General features: G+C 37.6%; 1 protein-coding gene across 1 annotated transcript in view; it reads left to right on the top strand.

Annotated features, from left to right (window-relative positions):
• The first annotated feature begins 359 nt into the window (after positions 1-359).
• The window catches only part of LOC135471695 (arrestin domain-containing protein 17-like), an 18,148-nt gene continuing 10,723 nt past the window's right edge, over positions 360-7,784 (top strand). Inside the window, exons 1-2 of the mRNA XM_064751012.1 lie at positions 360-403; positions 3,542-3,727. The gene's annotated coding sequence lies outside the window, so the exon portion shown is untranslated. The remainder of the gene's footprint in view (positions 404-3,541; positions 3,728-7,784) is intronic.

The raw sequence follows: 7,784 nt of genomic DNA, 5'->3' as shown, positions 1-7,784 counted from the left end.
CTTACAAGTATCAAAATTTTCTGTCACACGTAACAATTGTGCAGAGGAGGTCAGAATAATAATTCTATATTTAGCCTCCAGTTTAATGTGGTAAACTCAGAGCTCATTGAAATTAAAGTGCAATCTTATTACTAAGCATGAACGCTGATGTTGTGCAACCTTATAACAAAGCATGAATGCTGATGTTGTGTTAGTCCAATTGATGCGGGAAATCCTTCTGCCTCGCTTTGACATACGTAGAATCGAGGCTGAAGGATGTCCTGTATACCGCGCATGTGCCTTTGGATGCGGATGTGGAAAGTGTTGGCGGACTGTCTGTAGAAAGATTAGAAAGTGTTTATTTTGTGATATTTTGCTTGAAGTCTTTATTTTCTTAAGAACAACAGTAATCTGCTTGCAAGAGGTGAGTATTCTACGTTAACAGATTATGCGTTCGGATCTACTTTTTAGTTCCGAACGGCTTTTGTTTTGGCCTCAGAGGCGAGTGACAAGGCGACACTTTACAGTGACAGTACCGTAACTCTGTCACCATTTAGTCACGTCATATATGTTGATTTTGTTTGGAACATGCTCTGTACTTGCATGCTCCTTTTATATGAGTCACAATTCACACTGATATCTCTGTGATTTCAACTCCGCTTTTTATACTCGGCCTGGATGACTTTGTTCGTTTCTTGAAATTATCACTAGGCTGGCGCTCGCAGTGATGGCTTACTCCCATTCACTACTGTAGGATAGGATAGCAGACCTTGAAATAAGGAAATGGAAGGGGAGTGGTGGATCACTCCGTACAGTTCGTTAAGGGGAGTCTCTTGGGAGCAGTAAATCGCCCCATGTCGTGAACTAAGGGGAGTTATGCAGACATGAATCGCATGTACCTGTCTTTCTATTGTGAGGAAAAAATGTGACCTCAAATACACATAGTCTTAGTTAAAGTACACAGTGAATAGGTATGAACATGTGAAAGAAATCTCAATCCACGACATCATTAAATAATGACACACTGATAGGTAGAGATACCAAGGCTTGGCTGATCAATGCATAAAGAATATCTCATTGAAATTCATCATAAAGCCTTAACCATAATAATGAAAACTCATTTAATCGTTTCGTTTATTGTTGGTGACCATCCTCAACTGGACATGTATGAATTTTTAGCAATACACAATGACCCAGGAAAACATGTACTTAATGAATGAAAAATCACATTTATTGAAGAAATACCAATTCTGCCTTGCTTTCCTGTGGATTCTACTGTCTGCTCTAACTTTATCGGAGTATTTTCGGCATGTTCTACGATGTACTTTAATCACCAAACACGCTCTTGTACATCACTCGTGTCATAGCCAATGTCACTCGCATTCCACCCTAGAAAAGTGGATAAATTCACAAAATTTCCCTTGTTGCCTCTCTCAGTTATGATGGATGCCATCACAACACGGTCTTCCGCTTCATAACATTTTCAGTGCGCATGCGTCGCTTCTCAAAGCGGCAAAGCTTCCATATTGTCGGTTGTTCTGTATGTGAGCAAGCCAACGTATGTTCGTTATGTGTTTGGACATTTCATAGAATTTTTGTTTCGAAATCTTGTTGAAATAGATGAAATAAATACTGAACACTTTAGAGCAAGGGGCACAATGAATCACTCTCTCAATGTAAGGTTTCGGTGTGCAATTGCGAGTGAGAGCGATGGCGCGCTTTTTGTTTCAAGGGTCTGGGAAAGGTTAAGAAACTTAAAAAAAGTTCCGGCAAACAGTCTATTACTAATCTGCTAGGCCTGCCCAGTTACTCCTTTACGATGCTTAGGGTCCTATACCAATAGGCTGTTTATAATCCTGAGCCTATGATCATGCCAAAGGTAAATATTCATTTACCATATTTATTGAAGTTTAATTTCTCTGCGCACTTGAAGTTCACAAAAATGGCCAGGGCTACACATTCGCACTATTTGCAGTCTCAAGCTCCAAGAACAAGGATAACAATGTATCCAGCCTCCTAACAGACAGAAGAAAGGGGCCTTGTTAAAAATTTGATGTCAGCACCGTTGAAATTTTATAAATATAATACCCGTAATATGATATACTATGTACCCTACAGGGGTAAATGGTAGCAACTGATGGCTGTGCGAGTGCCAGTACAAGCATAAAGTAGTGATCACAGCTATCCAGGGCTATCTATATACTTGGCAGGCAGAGCATCATTATACTTGCACCAGGAAGCATTACTAGGGCTGACACGGCAGTTACACAGCACATTTGCATAAGGCAACAGCAAAAACATGCAGACGATGATATAAAAGATAATGCAAGAGGATATAAAGAAGTGAAAAAACAAAATGGTTTGCTGTTCTGCATAAGGTTGTAAAAATAGGTCATCAAAGAACCTAGAGTTATTTTTTTTGAGTTTCCAGACTATTTTGCCCTCAGGAAAGCATGGATTTGCAGCAGCAAACACAACTGTATCTGCTCTCACCACTTTTCTTTGTCATGTGACTGCAAAATTATGACTCCGATATTGACATACACACGATAATTGGCCGTCCTCCACGGCTTTCCTCTCAGCCTCACTGACTTTCACACAACATAGGCTTTCCAGTTCCGTTAACGTCTCTAGACTGTTTAAACAGTTTATAATCTTTATAATTAGGACCAGTAGCTAAATCTGGACAATAATTCTTTAAGTACTTTATGTATTGAGGCTCTTGGGTCTACAAGCTATTTCATGTGATAATGTGTGCCCAAAAATTGTTTAAGAACTCTATTTATGATAGTATTTAAAATTTCAAGCTACAAGTGTACACATACAGGATATTTTATACATTGAAACACACATACATGTACACTAAGCTTGAGTGAAAACGGAGAATACAAACACATATTGCTGTATGTACATACATATACAATTATATGGCACCATAAATATGACTAGTAGAACTTGTGTATGTGCATCCAGTTGGTAAGCATGGTAACAGGACATGTGAGCAGTATGTACATGTATCTCCTGTTGATTTGTCCTTCTGGGAACAGCTAATGTATTGGTAATTGCTAATTACATGTACAAAGTGTTAATAACAGTAACAGTCTCACTGTGGTGTGCAGAGTATGAACTATGTAATAATATAGGATGTGAATTAGGTCTATGTGGGCCAAGGAATGCTTCAGTTTGTGCCATATGCTGTTGGATTGTAGAGCTATATATTTCATTTGCTGGTTGGTGTATGCTTTTATGCAAGTACATGTAACTTACAGTAATCTGAACTTTGTAATAAGTACATCTGAATTAGCTAATACTTGTAAATAGTGCCATGTAGCAGCGTCCATCTCACAGCGTCATTTTGTACGTATAATTTCTGCTTCAGAATTGTCCCACTTTATGTGAGTAGATGAAGAAAACAGCATTTCTTCAGTTGAATCTATTTTGATTTCTTCTTACATTGAACACATATATTTACATGTATCATGTATGTAATTGTGTAGATGTAAAAATGTATCAACTGGCAGGTGATTTCAGTGTTTTTTCAAATTATGTTATGTATTTGCAGTGTACACACTGTGATGCCTAAAGAAGACCTTTGTTGAATCGAGAGGAAATCTAAGTTAATACAAGCCTATGGGGAAAGTCAAGTTTTTCTTCCTGCATTTTCATACTCGATCCCGAATCTATCATGCAGGAGAAAACCTTACTGGTTATGTTGTTGTGGATCTCAAGGAGGCTGCTCAAATTCAGGGTAAGATATAGAGTATGTGAATAAAGAATTTCACCACCTTTTTGCCAGAATCTGTATGGATTTGCTTTGCGGGAATCCAGCAGAATCTAGTTCAAATTTTAGCAAGTTTTCTCATAAATGAAGTCGCCTTCTGGCACTATAACGTAGACGTCTTTTATGAAAAAAGTTATAAGAAGTATGACATGCAGAGTGTTGTGAAAGTGGACCCTGGGCACATTCTTCTTACAGGAGGGTTTGTGTATTGACTCCATTCTAAAGTCATATGCATCCTCTACTTTCACTACAATAACCTTTGTAAAATTATTCTCTGTATTTTCATTTAAAATTACAGAGAGGGACAAGATGGAAATGTTGGATGCTGAATTAAATGTTATTGTAATTGTACATAATGGTGTAAATAGCATGTCTTGATAACCCTACACATACTTGTATGCAAGGAGTTTCTGTTCTCTGATCCCTGCTTTACACAACGCTATTTCTTTGAATTAGAAATAGGTGTTTTAGTCCGATTGAGATAAGAGCTCTTCTCAAAAATGTGACAAACTTCTTGAGCACCTGCCAGAGCATTTGACTATGCAGGGGCCCAGTACATGTTGCTGACTAACCGTCTTCCATTCATGTGCAAGTTTGTTGTGTGTGGAGTTTACCAGCAATAAATGTATAAATCTTTCACTGCCGTGTGTGCTACTCGGCTTGTATTTATTTTCTGCAGCATGAAGTGAGACCTACATGTATTTTTCTACATGTTAAGACATGACACAGTCATATTACATAAAACTTGATGTCTTTTATTCTGGGTTTCACAAGGCTCTTTGATAAAAACAGGTGTTACTGCAGTTTGAAATTAATGTTGAAATCCAAATTTTTTTAGTACATCAGCGAATAAGACAGTGTGCATATGTAAAAACCATATATCAAGAAAAACACGTCCACACAGGGTATATGACTCACATTGGGGGTTTAAATGTCATATACCCTGCGCATTAGAATTACTGCACAGGATTATAATAAGGGGGATAGCTCAGTGTGACTGTTGTCATTTTTCTCAAAATGGAGGATAAAGTTGATGTGTCGACAGGTGGCAAGAATCAATTTGCATGTCATACCAGTGAAGAATTGCTAGAAAAAAAAGCCAAATTTATTCCAGAGTCAAGAAAAAAACTGTAATTTAACCATGGCAAGAATATTTCGTGAATACCTCCTCAAAAAGCAACAAGATGTGGATTTCGAGGCATACAACCCGATGAGTTTTAATGAAACTTTATCACACTTTTACATGGATTGTTCCAAAATACTCACTATAAAACAAATTTCCTAGAAATTTTCTGGTATGGAATAAATCATTATTTGAAAGCTCTGACACACGGTAAGAAATTTGACATCGTCAGAATTAATGAATTGAAACAACTTGGCCATGGTACAATATTCCAATACCCTGTCATTGTGAAATTGACAGGAAAAAGATTTATTCTTCCATTTACCTGAGTCCCCTTATAGGTTATTGAAAAGGAAGGACATTATATGACACTTCATTTCTAAACTGACTGAACACTGTAATCTGTCCCAAATATATACCAACAGCCTCCGTGCCACAGGGGCCTTGATAGTTTCACTGTTCAACTTCTGTGCGTCACAAATTATGGGGGGCAAGGGTGACAAAGTGTGTTGAACCTTGCTGTGTTTCAGCGTATATCCGAGGGTGAAAAGTTGGTAATGTGGAAAGCCATGACTACTGATGTATCATCAACAAAACCTAGTGTGCCTACATGTATCTCTGCAATACAACACCCTGCTACTGTAACTGCCAGTTCATCATCAACAAAGCCACGATTATTTAGCTGTCATGTCACCTCTAGTCATACTTCCCACTACTGTAACTACCAGTTCATCTGCATTCAATCTACAGACAGCATTAACTAAGCCAAGTGAGGTCATCTCTAGTGATGCACTAGTTCATCCCTCAATAGTAACCTTGATCGATGGATTGATGTGTGGAGATGTTGGTTTTGATTTTGACCTGGAGAGCATGCTGTGCGATTATTCAGCTTACTAGCAGTTTGTTTTCTAGACGAAGGCCTAAGATAAGGGCTACTTGTAGTTGTAGGCCTATATAGGCCCCCTATATATATGTTGTCTGCTATGTCGAAAGTTACTAAGTTCATCCTTGCCTGCAGCGCGAATACCTTCATGTACATTTCTGAGTACCGGTATAATGACCCAGGAGCCTCTCACCAATGCGGTCGCTGTGATTTCAAGTCAATTTCATGCTGGCTTTCTCTCTGGCCGTAAGGGGGAAGGTCTGTCGGCAACCTGCGGATGGTCGTGGGTTCCCCCCGGAACTTCCTCCAGGCTCTGCCCTTTTCTTCCCATCATAATGCTGGCTGCTGTCGTATAAGTGAAATATTCTTGAGTACGGCGTAAAAACAATCAAATAAATACATAAATAAATAAAGTTTATATAGAATTTTAATGGCCTTTATAATGGCATTTTGAAACAAAATCGTCATCTAATGGATATGAAGGTGTTCTAGCACAGTGTGATGAATTTGGCATGCTATCCTAATGGCTATGAAAAGGCTTCATGCAGTCTTGTTCCGCTGTGATGTACATGCTCTGTGCGTTACCAACGATCAGTTAGACTTGCCCAGAAAAGGAGCTTTCCCCAAAGAATACATGAATTACATGTACCTCTGTACATTTTTCCCTGTATATACATCGTAAAAAGCTGTTCAGCAAGAACGGATCTAAATTGCTTATAAAATGACTTATGAGCACATTTGACTGACAGGTGTACAAGACTTGTTTTTACACTGATCTGAAAAAGACTATTTTTTGTAATTTGAAATGCTCTCTGATCAATTGAGAATAATGAAATTCCATGTGAACGTAGATACCCTATCCAATTATTGTACTGTGCTAGACTGCTTAAGTGAATTGGAAGTTGGAAGCATATTAAATATTCTAACATTTCATCAACATTAACAAACTGAGAAAACTAGAATTTCGCCTGTCTTTGACAGAGTAGCGATATACTTTGTGATCAGCTGTCATAAAAAAAAAAGGTTACACAAACCAAAAGAGCAAAATGAAAAGTGTATACATACCACATTATTTGGGAGTTGGAAACACGGCTTTTCCAGTTTTTGGAAGTAATTCAAGAGCTATTTCTACAATATTTTCCTCTCAGGGCTATCCAGCATGAATGCACATACAGCAATTAAGCCTGTAGGCTTACACATTGTTTAATACTGTTCATATATTGTAAGGACATGGTCTAACAAAAGTCACAACAATGCTTTAAGGAACATTGGTCATCCTGGCACTCAGCCCTGTAGTTGATCAATATATGGTACATATCAAAATCAAGTTAAAAAAATACAGATTAATGCTCTGAGCTTTTAATAAAACATATGCATTGGATGACAATATTTTTGGAGCCAAAAATTAATAGTCTTTCAAAGAATCAAATTGTCAGTATTTACCAAAACCTGCTTAACTTATTGCCATTAAAAATGGAACTGTCTTTGAAAATTATTCAACCCACTTTATACATTGAAGAAACTTTATTACCGATTTCGAATTGTAACACGTTCAAAGACAGGGCTGAGGTCATTTTGAAATAAGAACAAAATATGATTACATTATTGCTGCATGATTTTTTTTATGCAGGGCATAAAGGACGCTAATTAAAGAATGATCAACAGCTCACGTGATTTTTATAGAAACTTTAATGTTACACATGTACATGTATTTTCTGCTTGGTTTGTGTGATTCCAAGATCAAGATGCCAGCCAGTTCTTTCTTTGTCTTGATTTGTCTCTTTATTTGCATATATACAGCTAACTTCAATGTTCAAAATATTTATTTATTTTAATTTCAACCAAAAACCACAAACAGAAGTAGACCTAAACAAACTTAGAGGCATTGTCGGCAGATCTCCGTGAGCATGACTTTAATCTCTCGTAACAGTAGAGAGCGAACCTCTCAGTGTCGGTAACGTACGTTGAACACTTTGAAGCCTTATAGTTGTGCCTCCATCTATTCTTCCTCCATGATT

Source organism: Liolophura sinensis, chromosome 7, assembly GCF_032854445.1.
Source record: "Liolophura sinensis isolate JHLJ2023 chromosome 7, CUHK_Ljap_v2, whole genome shotgun sequence".
Lineage (NCBI taxonomy): Eukaryota > Metazoa > Mollusca > Polyplacophora > Chitonida > Chitonidae > Liolophura > Liolophura sinensis.
This window is presented reverse-complemented; position numbering and strand designations above follow the sequence as displayed.